The following is a 12,631-nucleotide window of genomic DNA, read 5'->3' as shown; positions in this document are numbered from 1 at the left end:
TGAGGTGGAGGCGACACCTAGTGGTTTGGGGAGGGAACTAAAGGACAATGCCATTTTATTCTCAGGTACAATATTTCTTTATTGAACACTGTCTGCCTTGCACAAGCTATGGGGATGAATGCACAAAGCTGAATGATACAGGCTTACCTTTGCGGAGCATTCATTTGGAATCCCTTGGGCTCAGAGGCCAAAGGCAAGCCCCCCAACAACCTCTTTTGCCCTCAAGCCAGTAGAAATAGAAACCTTTGGATAGCTCTTTAAACTAGACATGTAACTCCAGTTCCAGCTCCTGACACTGTTAGTGCAAAGAAACTTCATCCTATCTGAGCAGGGAAAAGAAGGATAGACCAGACAAAAGGGTAATGGGACAACCTGAAAAAGACATGACTCTAGCTTCACATACAATCAACCAAATACTTTTCAAGCAACTACACACATTTTAATCAGAGAAGCAAATCCAAATGACACAATCTCTGCCAGAATCACAGAATTTCAGTGCTAGGAGGAATCTTATAAATATATTGTTCACTCCTATCATTTAAAGATAATTGAAAACTGAGTCTCTGAGAGGGAAGTCCCATAGCTTCCTCTCCTGCCCCTCTCCCCCAACTCTACATGTTTTTTTCTTTTTAAAAAAATTTTCTGCTCAGGGTCTTAGCTGAGGCACACAGTATCTTTCATCTTCCGTGCAGTATGTGGGGTCTTTAGTTGCAGCGCGCGAACTCTTAACATAGCATATGGGATCTAGTTCCCCGACTAGTGGAGAAGGAAATGGCAACCCACATCAGTATTCTTGCCTGGAGAATCCCATGGACAGAGGAGTCTGGTGGGCTAAAGTGCATGGGGTCTCAAAAAGTCGGACACGACTGAGCGACTGACACTACACTACACTACACTCCCTGACTACGATTGAACCTGGACCCCTTGCATTGGGAGCGTGGAGTCTTAGCCAATGGACCACCAGGGAAGTCCCCTATGTGGCTTCTTAATAGCAGATCAGACACTAGAATACAGGTTTCCTGGTCTCTAAGGTGGGCTCTGTACAGATATTTGCTGACTCATGGAACTTACCATGTTAAGCTGTGCTTAGAGGGTAATGGCCACCAAAGACCCAAAAGAGTCTCTCTAGAACACCTGCAGACCCAAGAGAGGGAGGATCAGACACCACTGTTGCTCAGACTCTCCAGATGAGTTCAAATACATGATATATCATTTCAAGCATCTTGCCCCTTCCCTCTTCCTTCCAACTTGCCACTAAGACTAGAAAGTGGGAAGGGCAGGGAAATAAAGTTAACTGCTTAATGCTGTTTCTTATTTCTTTTTTTAAAAGTTTATTTATTTTTTTGGTTGCTTTGGGTCTTAGTCGCATCATGCAAGATCTTTGCTGCATCATGAGGGATCTTGCCTTGCAGCTCATGGACTCTCTAGTTGTGGCACGAAGGCTCAGTAGTTGCAGAGCACGGGCTTCGTGGCTCTATAGCATGTGGGATCTTCATTCCCTGACTAGGGATGCAACCCACATCCCCTGCATTGCAAGGCTGATTCTTAACCACTGGACCACCAGGGAAGTCTGCAATGCTGTTTCTAATTAACATCCAGTGAAAATTTTTTGTTTTTTCATTCGCAAGAAAAGACCGAAAATGTTAGATAAATGAGAACTTTGATTATCTATATATTCCAATCATCTAATTATGTTCTCCCTCATATGGACAATAAGATTTTTACTATTTGGTGGCCATACTGCTACTCATACAAAGCCTTGGAAGCCTAAAGGTCCTGCTGGCCTGAGCAGCACCCAGCTAGGAGTCAACTTTCTCTCTGGAGGGTTGGTAACGCCTCATACTACTTCGCAGACACCCTCTATAATTTCTTCTGGGACAGGGCCAGCCGAAACAACTCATATCTGATCCAGAACTAAACTGTGGAGCATCAAATTAGCTAACTACTAAGGAAATGGCAACCCACTCCAGTATTCTTCCCTGGGAAATCCCATGGACAGAGAAACCTGGTGGGTTATAGTCCATGAGGTCGCAGAGAGTTGGACATGACTTAGCGACTAAACAACCACAGAAGCTACGGTAGTTTCCAAGTTGTTCTGTTCCTTATTACAAAGAAATCCTGAGGCCTGTCACACTCTGGCCAAAGGAGCCTCAAGACCCTTGCTGAGTTCTGAAACCAACATGGGATTCAGGCTCATGACAATCTCCATGTTAAGCCTTGATGCCCCAAACAGACTCCCAGTTTAGTACTGAACTTGTAACTTACCTGATTTCACAGCTAACTCCAGACCCTCTGGCTTGCTGTACACCAGATTGTGCCTCCAAGCCCATAGGATTCCAGAGAAACAAAACACCTTGCTGTCTTTTCTCTGCTTAACCAACCTTACTTGCGGAAAAAGGCTTTGACTTATATGTGCTTGTCGCCTGCACACAAGACAGGTCCAAGAGAACTTGCCAACAGAGGACAGAGAGCAGTTATGGAAAGTAAGATAAAATAAGACAGAAAAGATACATTTTCAAATGCAGCATTTTGGTAAGGGAGAGGAGAAGGCAGTATAAAAAAAGAAACATAGTGGAAATTCCCTTGCAATCCAATGGTTAGGACTCTGCACTTTCACTGCAAGGGCGGGGGTTCAATCCCTGGTCTGGGAACAAAGATCCCACAAGATCCCACAAGGCTTGTGGCTGCAGCCAAAAACCAAAAAAAGAAAAAAATAATAGTGAAACATATTAAAGGAAAAAAAGACCTCACTATAATTCTACATTATTTCTTATAGTCCCAGTGAGGGAAAGAGACAAGCCGGAAAACAAGTCAAACCCCCATTTTTGCTCATGTGGCCCGCTCCCATCCCCCTCCTGACTCCCCTCCCCCTCCATACAGCATGGTTCTAGACTTTGAGGTCACCTTCTCATCATATGCAATATTCTCAAAGAGCTGCTATTATTGTTTAAAGGGTCAAAGGTTTTTACTTTGAATTTACACACAGTTTTCTAAGTTAAAATGTTTTAAAATATTTTCAAATCAAACCCTGGCTTCTAACTTACCTATCAGGATATGTATCCTAAAAGCTGAAATGGTACATACTGTGAGGGTCACAAACACAAGTTTTGTGAAAAGATGGTGCAGAAGAGTAGTTTTTTCCATGGAAAATGCTTCATGGAGAGCCAGTTATTTCCTAAGAAGCCATTTACGAATTGTCAGGAGAAGCCACCATGCACTTTTATCTCTGTGATGATTCAAGCTCCAAGTGAACCCATTTTCCACCCATCTGCTCCCTCCAAGCCTGGACCAACACCTCTGTGGGTGGCCAAGAAGGTCCCAGTGGTTCCCATTGCTCTTCTACACTTGGCCTGTTCCCCCGGGTTCATATACTGCTTCCCCATGTTCCTATTTCCCCTCTTCACCATTGTTACCATCCTCAGTAATGACTTATCACTCCTTGGGAGTATCTGACGCCATAAAGTCTTAAATATTTTCAATTATATTTCTTTCTCCACTATACTTATAATTCTATTTTCTTCACAAAATCTTTCACTGAGAAAAAGTGGCATGTGTCCCCTCACTTTTTAAGTCCTGCTCAATTTACAAAAATCTCACATAAAAAGAAGCAAAGGAAATATGATCTTCTAGACCTAAACAATAGCTTCTAGAGAATGGAAATGTATTAATTTCTATTTTAATCTTCTGCTATGCTTAGGATTTTTCTGGAGAAGCCAAAGACTGGAAGAGGAGGAGAAATCTGAAGCAAGGTTTGACAAAATTGTACTCTTTTTGTGTGGCTGAATTATGTCATAGAAAATAAAGAGTAGCTATAGTGGCAATGTGGGAGAAGGCAATGGCACCCCACTCCAGTACTCTTGCCTGGAAAACCCCATGGACGGAGGAGCCTGGTGGGCTGCAGTCCATGGGGTCGCTAAAGAGTCGGACACGACCGAGCGACTTCACTTTCACTTTTCACTTACATGCATTGGAGAAGGAAATGGCAACCCACTCCAGTGTTCTTGCCTGGAGAATCCCAGGGACGGGGGAGCCTGGTGGGCTGCCGTCTATGGGGTCGCACAGAGTCGGACATGACTGAAGCAACTTAAGCAGCAGCAGCAGCAGCATAGTGGCAATGTAGGATTGGCTGGCAGACAGACTGAAAACAAGAAAAGTTAAGGGAACTCACCTGGTACATACTGTGAGTGTTACAAACACAAGTTTTGTGAAAAGATAGTGCAGAAGAATAGTTTTTTTCATGGAGAGCCAGTGATTTCCTAAGAAGCCATTTAAGAATTGTCAGGAGAAGCCACCATACACTTTTGTCTCTGATTCTCCATGGAAGCTGTGCTTTGCAAAGTGTTGTTTTTAGCAGCAAAACCCTGCCTTCAAACACAAGTTTAAATATTAAATGGAAAAGAAGCCCAGGTGCTCCAGGTGAAGTAGTAGAGGTGAGCCCCAAACTCCTTACCCTCTGCCCTTAGCACTCTCTCAGACAGAGCTCCTAGGCCCTGAACCTCTGGGTGGAAGCTTCCAAACAGGGAGAGGACAGAAGGATGTTCCACGGGCCATGTCTGTACAGATGGTTTCAAGGGAACTCATTTCCAGATCCTCGTCTTCCATATGAACTGTTTCCAAAAATTCACTCGCTGGAGAATGAACTTGTGCTCACACAGTCCTTCCCACACTTGACAAAAGAAAGGCCTGTCCCTCACCCCACCAAACTTTACTATGATGAATTGTTCTGGAGTGTAAATACACCCAACAAACAGATATGTAAATGAACACATTGGTCTAGGGAGACATTTAAAGGCTAGTTAGTGCCTTAAACTACTGGGGCTTCCTGTCTTCCTCACCAGATACAGACTTCTATTATGGGTAAAACCTGGCATTGGAAATGGGGTGTTAAGCCCATTCTGGGATTTCCTACAATCGGCATAGCCAAAGGGAAATACATCAGTGACATACTTTCTTTTAAAAGTAACCAGAGTACACATTTGGGTTTTACCATCTATAAATTATACCTCAATAGGAGCCTGGAAGGCTGCAGTCCATGGGGTCACTGAGGGTCGGACACAACTGAGCAGCTTTGCTTTCACTTTTCACTTTCATGCATTGGAGAAGGAAATGGCAACCCACTCCAGTGTTCTTGCCTGGAGAATCCCAGGGACAGGGGAGCCTGGTAGGTTGCGGTCTATGGGGTCGCACAGAGTTGGACACAACTGAAGCGACTTAGCAGCAGCAGCAGCAGCAACCTGACTTAAACAAAAAAACAAAAAAAAAAAAATAAAAAATGTAATTGGAAAGTTTTATGGGCCACCAAAAAATTCACATACACTAAAAAATATCTATGGATAAAAAGTTCAGTAACTTATTTTGTATTTGGCATGCGTTATTCCATAAGATAGTTAAAATCTACTTCATCAAATCATCATGAAATATTTTTTATGATTACAATCAGTCCTCAACTTATGAAGTGATTAGTATTTTCTGTCCCCTATTAACTTGAATAGTAAATGTTAGATTTCAGTGTAAAGCTGTGTGAGGAGGTTATTGCTATTTTAGGGAGCTTGTGAGCAAAACATCTGAGCTCTGTAGCTTCCAACAATACTTTGGAAACCGATGGCTACCAATAATAGTGGCTCTTGATCCTATCAGACCTAAGTCTCCCTTCGTCTAATAAACATTTTAAATAATAGCACCCTTACTATCCTAGAATGGAATACATAAGTGATCTATACACATAATTTCAAAACACCAATACAACGTCCTAAATCTAATACAAAAGGGAAATAAAAAACAATCGTTTATAATGAAATATAAAAGACTTACTGAAACACTCAGTTTCTTGTACCTAATTGTACGGAATGAGTAAGCTAGGGTTTAAAAGAAGTAAGATCAGAAGCCATATCATTTAAAAAATATACTAGATTATACATCAGTATTAGAATTAGTAACAATAGCCCAGATTCAAAAATTATGCTGAACTCAGGACGTTTGACATCAAAAACATATTGTTAGTGTTGAAGTACAAAGATTAACAGGATAAAAGTCCTTCTCAGACTTTGCTAGTGGTCTGGTGGTTAAGACTCCAGGCTTCCACTTGCAGGGGGCAAATGTTTGATCCCTGGTCAGGAACTAAGATCCCACATGCTGTGCAGTGTGGCAAAAAAAAGTACTTCTCTCATAAAATATATGACCTTGTGGGATAAGCAGATATCTACAGTCCATGGGGTCACAAAAAGTCAGACATGATTGAGCTACTAACACACAGAAAATAAAAAATTGGTTACATAGGTTAAAAAGCAACATGGACCTCTTCTAAATAATATTCACAATGAAATCTAATTCTGTTTCTTAAAACAGTATCTTTCCTTTGATTTGGTGGAACAAGAGCTCTAAAAATACCACATCATCTACAGGATATCGAACAAGCAGGTTAGCCCATCAGGATCTGCCTCCTGCCTTTCTCTCCAGCCTCCTCTGCTGCCAAGTCTGCCTTCCCAACACACAGAACCATCTGTTGTTCCCTAAGTGGACACAGTCCATGTAGTCCATACCCACTGTTTCTCCATTAACCTGAAATGTCTTGTCTTCTTTTGTTTTCTGACCACTATTCTTTTTGAGACCTTCCAGTCCACTTTTAATAACCCTTAATACATTGTTTTTAAAGCAGGTAGTTACCTTCTACTCTACCCCACTAATCTGTGCATTCCACAAGGGAAAGAATTCCTTCAAGTTTAACCTTTGTACCTCAACACTGGCAATAAATTTAAGACATCAAATAAATGTTCTCTCAATGAATAAACAAGAGTACAGATGAAGGAATTCACTTTACAGGAAAAGAATTATTTCCTCTTAGACTTCAGGGGAAGATGGGACAGTGGATTCAGGGATGGGTTTAGTAATAGATCAATGTAACTGTTGGTTGAGCATTGAACTCAGATGGGTATAAACACTCCCACCCACCCTATAAGAGTCTTCCTCTGTGCCTTGACATGTCTCACAACAGCACAAACAGATTCCACGTCTCTCTGCTCCCTTTTAGTTATGTGAAAGCTTGGTCCAACCCAACTCATTTAAACTCCAGTCTCAGATCCAACGCAGAAATCATGTCCTTCCCTCTTCCAGCCCAACCTGAGCCATGGGTGAAGGACCCTGAAGTGTAGAGCCTGTTCCCTCCTATGGCTTTTCCATCTCTTCTTCTACTTCTCTAGAAGGTTCTCTAGAAGGGGATCTAGCTTCTAGGTAATTGTTATTGCAAACCACTGTTGGCTGTGGATGACAGGCCAGCCCAGCCTGTTGTTTGACAGACATCAAAATGCCAGATCTCTTATGGCACTTGTGAGACCTCTCCACTGAGTTGTGCCCCATTGTAGACCATCCTTCCCCTTTAACCCTCTTAGCCTCTGTCCAGCAGGGAACCTCTTGCATGGACTACCAGCAGAATGGCTCAAGTCCACCTATCTTCCTCCATGTCCCCAGAACCACAAGAAACTCACATGCCCATGCTAAGACAAACGGAAGGCATGCAGGCTATTCTACTGCTAAGCCCCTTCTCTGTCTTTCCACACTTAATTGCCTTTCTTCTTAGATAAAGGCAGAGCTAAATAAGTCCATTGTCCAAACAGAGAGTCTAGCCAGGGAAACAGAAATTAGTCTCTTTCTGTAGACTCTCTTTGATACCCTCCTGTTTGGTTTGGGGGGCAAAAGAAGGGGGAGGTATTGGCTACTAGGCTCATGACTCCCTCCCTTGAGTCATCGTACACCTTACATAGACTGGAATCAAGGTGAGGTGATGAGGTGACGAGGGATGGGTGGGGTTAGTGCTTAGAGGTACCAGGACCAGTTGGGCTACCTCGAGAGGGTGACTGACCCAGGCCATTTGCAGCTCTCTCCAGGATGTGTGATGCTTAGTATTTCTTTGTCCTCATTTTTAGACCCTAGTCACCAATTCCAGGGCAATAGGAACTCAATATCTTCTATAGAATGCTGAAGTGAAGGAAAAGTTATACAAAATAAAGAGCTCAGCTGCATTCCAAAATGAAGATGCAAAGCTATCTTCTGAGTGAGGGAAAGAACTGGGAGTTGAAGGTTTAGGCAGAAATAAGAAAGAAGACAGAGATAGGTTGAGGGCAGAACACTGAATGAAAGCCATGGGCACTTTCTCTCCTCACCCCCACCCTCCCCAAAAAGGCACATATACATATTACACACAAAATTTTGCATTATAATTTTGGGGATGCATGGACCCAGGATCTTCTGAAAGCCTTGAAGGCCTAAGGACCCCAGATTAACAAGTCTTAAGCTAAGAGAAAGCAGTCAGGAAGAGACAGTTCACATTGTATATGTAGGAGGAAGGAGTGGTATCTGTGCAGATAGAGCAAATCCTGGAAGGTCAGACATTTAGGGACAGGCATACACTCAGAAGCAGTCTGTGCTAGATGTCAGTTTTCTAAATGAAATGTTTAATCCAAACTATTCTGATTGCTTAACACTATTCAACTTATTTTTCAGTATCATGCCATGATGTCCACTTACATGCAGGTTTTTTTTCAATTATATCGGTACTACAGTACTACACAGTTGGTTGAAACCGCAGTTGAGGAACCACACGTGGAGGGCCAACTATATAGTTCTGCGTGAATTTTAGACTGCCTGCAGGGTTGGCGCCCAAAAGCCCCGCATTATCCAAGGGTCGACTGTACATATATACATATTTGGATGAGAATAGGGCTCTAAAAACAACAGGTGTGCTATATATGACTGCAGAGACTCTATGTGAGTATATGAGACAGTCACTGTCCTCAAACACCTGCTAGATCTGAGAGAGAAAGATGGAGCAGTAATGTGATGCCAGTCTCTCCCACCAAACAGCAGCTGAGAACATGACCCACCAATTACTGAAAGTAACCAGACTGTCTATCAAAAAGGGCAAGAAGATGGTCCACCATCTGTGATTCAGAAGAAAACAAGAAGAGAACCCTGATGTTTTTCTTTCAAACCTAAACTTTATGGTAATCTGACAGAGGACAAATAAACGGATTCCAGGATCCCCAGATTAAAACCTACTCATGATGAAAATGTGTTGTAAGTTGTACAGCATGGTATACATGTTCATTATTATGGTGATCATTACAGATATTTCCTACCCAAAGAAGAGAAACTAGACCCCAGCATCAGTAGTTTGAAGTCATATTCTGGTAAGTTGAAATCTTTGAAAAGAATGAGTCTGCTTGTTTTCATAACAAATGTGCAAAGGTTTTCAAAATTTTCATCTCTTCATTGAAAAGCCTAAGAAGAGCCAGTCAGTGATACGTGGCCAGGAGTTAGAAACCCTAGTTCAAATTTGGTTCAATATAACAAATATTTTATTGAGAGGTCTTCAGAAGACACAAAAATAAGTCAGAATATAGCTCCCTGCTTGATCCCCGCCCCCCACAAGAAGTGTACTAACTAGGAAGGACAAACACCAGTTGCTGTGGCCAAGTGCTGACATGCTCCTTTCTGCCCTACTCACCCCTTTGTCCTTGGCCTATTTCTTATCAGATCCATGCCGCTCCCTCTTCAGCAAGTCTGACACTCACAGACTGAGCCCTTGGCTCCTGGAGTCCCTGCTGAATCCTGTCAACAAAGGGCACTGGCAGAAGAACAGAACTCAGTAGGAAGTGAGAGAGCGAGAATGTTTCCTCCTCTTCTCCTTCCACCTTGGCCAGCATCTCCTGCAGAACCTGTGTGTTCCCTGTGGCTGCCGCTGCCCTCAGGTAGGCGCTCCTTCCAGCTTCTAACTCATCCTTGTTCCCCCAGCCTAGGGATGACAGAAGATTCCTGCTGCTGCTAATATCTGGGTTGCCTTGCCGCCCCTTGAATAACTTCCCAGGTCTTCCTTCACTTGTATAGCTAGTTCTCTGGATGAAATTTCCTCTAATTTAAACACTTAGAGTAGTTAATGTTCTCCTGGCTGAACATGATATGTGGCAGCTAAACCAAAAGTGAACTGACTGCTATTGAGAGCAAAGACCCTGATTTCACCATTGCTAAATTCAAAGCTCACCGCTACTGGTGTGGGTCCAGACTGAATAACACAGAGGAATGAAGAGACAGAATTGATTTTCCTCTTCTCCCAAAAGAACACATAAGAGTAAGAGAGAAAGAATGGGGGAAAGAGAGAGGAAGAAGCATTATGGACTTACTACTTCCCTGTCCTCAGGATGATTTGGTTCCAGAAGAGGCTGCTGACAAGGACAAGGAATATCTCCCCCGCTCCTAAAATTCCGATAAATTAAAGAGAATGGACCTTCACACAGCTAGCTTAGGGTCTTTAGAAACCCTAAACACTAAAATTTAGATTATGGTATTCCAACCTGCCAAAAAATCAATGAAAATAAAGTCAATCCTCTATACTTATAATACAACACAATGTAAGTGTAAATATTAAGTACAATAAATTTGACTTTTTCCCATAGTAACTGCACATTAAAAATATATATATATATATATATGTATATATCTCCAAATCTTTTCCTCCAAATCTATTTGGGGGCCCTGCTTTGCCCTAAGCACACACCTAGTCAGCCCACTGGATCATCCAGTGATGGCCCTGGGCAGCCTGCCTTGTCCAGAGCTCCAGTGGCCAGCCTCTCAGGAATGGTGCATGTGCTATTATGGGGGTGTGGGGTGCTGGACGCTGAGTGTCCTGATGACCCAGGAGTGTAGAGAGTTCTTAAATTCATATGTGCCCGGGAAAACTGAAGGCTTTAGAGGGGAAGGTGAGCTGGAGCACTAACCCTAAGAGTCTCTGAAAGAGCAAGAGGATGCACAGGGTTCATCTGCTGGTGGTGAGGTGGACAGTGGATATGTCTCCAAGAGGTTATCTATGCACCATCCATCAAACCACCACTGACCATCATCTTCTTAGAATCAGCTATGTGTACTCAGCCATAAAAAAGAATGAAATAATGCCATTTGCAGCAACATGGATGGACCCAGAGATTGTCATACTGAATGAAGTAGGTCAGACATAGAAAGACAAATATCATATAATATTGCTTATATGAGAAATCTAAAAAAAAAATTGTACACATGAACTACTTACAAAACAGAAATAGAGTCACAGATGTAGAAAACAAACTTATGGTTACCAGGAGGGGAAAGGAGGGAGGAGGGATAAATTGGGGGATTGGGATTGACATATATACAATACTATTCATATAATAGTATAATATAATACATTAATATATAAAGTATGTACTAATAATGACTTATGGTATAACACAGAGAACTCTTCTCAATACTCTGTAATGAACTAAATGGGAAAAGAATCTAAAAAAGAGTAGACACATGTGTAACTGATCCACTTGGCTCTATACCTGAAACTAACACAACATTGTAAATCAACTATACTCCTATAAAAATTTTAAAAAGTATACTAAACTCAAACATTAAAATCTACACAGCCCACTAAACACTATTTCAGAGGTGTATGATATTAAAATTGTTCACCATACACCATTACCTGAAAACAGAAAGTTGAAAAAAGTATGGAATGAGCCCAGTTTCATTAAACATGCCTAGTTTCATTAAATGAGCCTAGTTTCATTAAACACACCTAGTCAGCCTGATTCTAAGAAGATGATGGTCAGTGGTGGTTTGATGGATGGTGCATAGATAACCTCTTGGAGACATATCCACTGTCCACCTCACCACCAGCAGGTGAACCCTGTGCATCCTCTTGCTCTTTCAGAGACTCTTAGGGTTAGTGCTCCAGCTCACTTTCCCCTCTAAAGCCTTCAGTTTTCCCAGGCACATATGAATTTAAGAACTCTCTACACTCCTGGGTCATCAGGACACTCAGCGTCCACATACCTAGTCGAAACCTGGAATGAATAAATCAAAATGTTAAGGATGACTATTCTGGGGGGATACTATGTTATAATTTATAATTTTATGTATAACTTAACTTTCAATGATTATGTATCACTTTTGTAGTAAGAAAAAATTATATGCGGACTTTTCTTTAAAAAAAAAAAAAGAGTATCATAGGGATGAAAGGATACCAAAAGATGTTCTTTAAATGCCACTGAACTATGTCTGTAGTTTGCATTTAACCAATACACCAGTCAAAATTGATGGAGTTTTTAATTTACAAGTTAACCAGGAGATTTATTTATAAAGACATATGACTTGGAACTTCCCTTGGGGGTGCAGTGGTCAAGACTCTGAGGTCTCAAAGCAGGGAGCCTGGGTTCGACCCCTGGTCAGGGAACTAGATCCCACATACCACAACTAAAGATCCCGCATGCCACAACTAAGACCTGGCACAGCCAATAAATAAGTAAAAATAACCTTTTTTTTTTTTTTAAAGACATATTACTTTAAGACACTTTCTGCCTGTTTTATACAACCCCACCACAGTCAGTATGCAGCTCAATAAATACTTGTTGACTAGAACTGAATCATCTAGTGTAAAATTTTTATAAACGGTTGAGATGAGGAAGAGCCCAGTGAAGTTCATACTTTACAGATGACAGTAAGTCCCTCCATTCTACTTCAAACACACTTGGCAGTGTCTGTCAGCATCACCTTCTTGTTAAATCTCTTACCATGGCTTCCATCGCAGCTCATCCTCCCAGTCATCCTTCCGTTTCAGTGT

Source organism: Bubalus kerabau, chromosome 4, assembly GCF_029407905.1.
Source record: "Bubalus kerabau isolate K-KA32 ecotype Philippines breed swamp buffalo chromosome 4, PCC_UOA_SB_1v2, whole genome shotgun sequence".
NCBI classification, from domain to species: Eukaryota; Metazoa; Chordata; class Mammalia; order Artiodactyla; family Bovidae; genus Bubalus; species Bubalus kerabau.
The sequence above is the reverse complement of the archived record's forward strand: the minus strand, read 5'-3'. Positions refer to the sequence as shown.